The following is a 2,149-nucleotide window of genomic DNA, read 5'->3' as shown; positions in this document are numbered from 1 at the left end:
TTAATAACATTAAAGTTCACACACTTTTCCCCTGTGGATAAAATAGTCATCATTTATGTACATTTTTCATCTTCCATACCTTCTCTTCTATACTTTTTGATTTTTTATATTTCACATTAATTCATTTTTTTATTTCTCAAGACTATTGTGCATTAGTATCAAACTTCTCTTGCATTTACAGCATGAGAGCTTTCCTATACATTTACAAGAAACAAAAGTGCCTAACATTTCTGAGTCCTATCAACTATATAGTAGCTCTCTCTACTGCAATAACCATTATTGCTTCATGCAGGTTGGAGAGTGGGTATCATCATACATTAGATAATGTTTAATATTAGAATGTTTTGTTATTAAATTAGGTTCAAGACTGGGGATGGCTAATTAATTTGTGTGACCCTGAGAAAGTTATACTCTTTCCAGGTTTCCTTTTCTGCTTTGGTAAACTAAATATATAGTCAATGTGGAGGAGACAATCTCATTTATGCTGTGACTCAGTTAAGTTGAGTATTAGTATCAGAATTCATTAGTATTAGAAAGACAAATATGAAGCTTACAATATTCTCTGTGGTTTAAATGACAAAAATTCATTTACTCATTGTTCTGGGGACTATAGTAGGATATTAGGTGTAGCAAGTCGGGGTGTGGTTTTTTTTTGTCATTTTTTTTTCCTCAATGGCCTACAAATGTTAGTATTCTGTCTTCACATAGTTTTTTATCTGTGCTGTTCTGGTCCTAATCTTCTCTTATAAATATTTCAATAGTATGGATTACAGTCCACCTTTAGGAATTAACTTTAGCTTAATTAGGTCTTTTAATATCCTATCTCCAAATAAAGCAATATTCTAAGGTAATCTAATGAATTGTTTTACAACATGTTTTTGTTTAGTTTTTAGTTTTAGGTTTCTTCCTAGCAATAAATTAGGATTCTTTTTAGGATTGTGCAGATTATGATATTGCCTTATATCTTTAAATAAAATTTTGTAGTATTTATGTGTTTTAGTTCACTTAATGTTATCTTCTTAAAAGGTATTTAAGATTCTGGTTATTTTCCTTTAATCAGCAATGTGAATGAAAAGTCTTATATATATTATTGTATACCTAAAGCAGATAGCACTAGATCAAATAAAGGGCACCATATTGCATTTGATAGATACTGTCAAAATTTATTTAATACAAAGTTTTTATGTTGAAATTTTATATATGATTTTAAAATATTTTACAAAGTATAAAAATAATCCTTCAATTCCATTTACTATTGGATCTGAATACAGGTCTTTGTGGTCATTAATGGAGGAACAGTAATACTGAAACTAGCTTCACAGTCTCAGAGTCAATCATGAGCACATGGCTAGTTTCAAACAAGGCTAAATGAAGAAAAAAGAAAAGAAAAACAAGTAAAAGAGAGAAAAATGAAAGGTCTGAAAATATTTATTTACTTTCTCATCAATATCTGATATAAGCTATCTTTTAAACACCTATTAATGTAATGATTCAAAATCTTTGTATTAACTGGTTCAATGATTTAATATAAAGTTATTTTCTTCACTAATTCATTGGCCATAGTTGTTGACTCAACTTGCATCCTAATTCTCTCTACTTTATCATTGACACTAGCACTGTAGCACTGTCCTCCAGTTGTTCATCAATTTGCTCTAGCGGGCCCAGTAACATCTTTATTGTGAGTCTTGTTGTTACTGTGTTTGGCATATCAAATATTTGCCAGGTTTTGTCATGCAGGCGAGATGCTCTCTGTAGCTTGCCAGGCTCTCCTAGAGGGGCGGGGGAATCAAACTCGGGTAGGCCAGATCAGCCACATGCAAGGCAAATTGACACTAACTCCAGAAATAATATATTATACCTGCCTTTTTATTAAAGATTTTGGATATATTTGACCTTAGTACTGTAACAAATGCACATTTCATCGTGGGAGACTTTTAAAATACATCATGTGTATTTTATTTAGTGCTATGTAAAATAATACTTGGGATATTATATTATTGCTATAATTGTTACAGTAAATTGTTATAAAATAATAAAAAAGACTGAGATAGAAACATGCAAAACTATTAGATTTTCAATATGAATCACTATATTATATAACAATTTAAAAAATAGTTTAACCCTAAAAAAATTTCTTCTTGTTATTTTT

The 2,149-nt window shown here is 30.0% G+C and overlaps 1 non-coding gene across 1 annotated transcript; it reads left to right on the top strand.

The window, feature by feature from the left end:
- The first annotated feature begins 1,234 nt into the window (after positions 1-1,234).
- Positions 1,235-1,364, top strand: LOC130018718 (small nucleolar RNA SNORA61). The gene has a single exon (XR_008791607.1). It is a non-coding gene; the product is annotated as a small nucleolar RNA SNORA61 (small nucleolar RNA).
- Positions 1,365-2,149: the final 785 nt, after the last annotated feature.

This window comes from Sorex fumeus, unplaced genomic scaffold, assembly GCF_029834395.1.
Source record: "Sorex fumeus unplaced genomic scaffold, SorFum_2.1 ptg000265l, whole genome shotgun sequence".
Classification (NCBI taxonomy): Eukaryota; Metazoa; Chordata; class Mammalia; order Eulipotyphla; family Soricidae; genus Sorex; species Sorex fumeus.
This window is presented reverse-complemented; position numbering and strand designations above follow the sequence as displayed.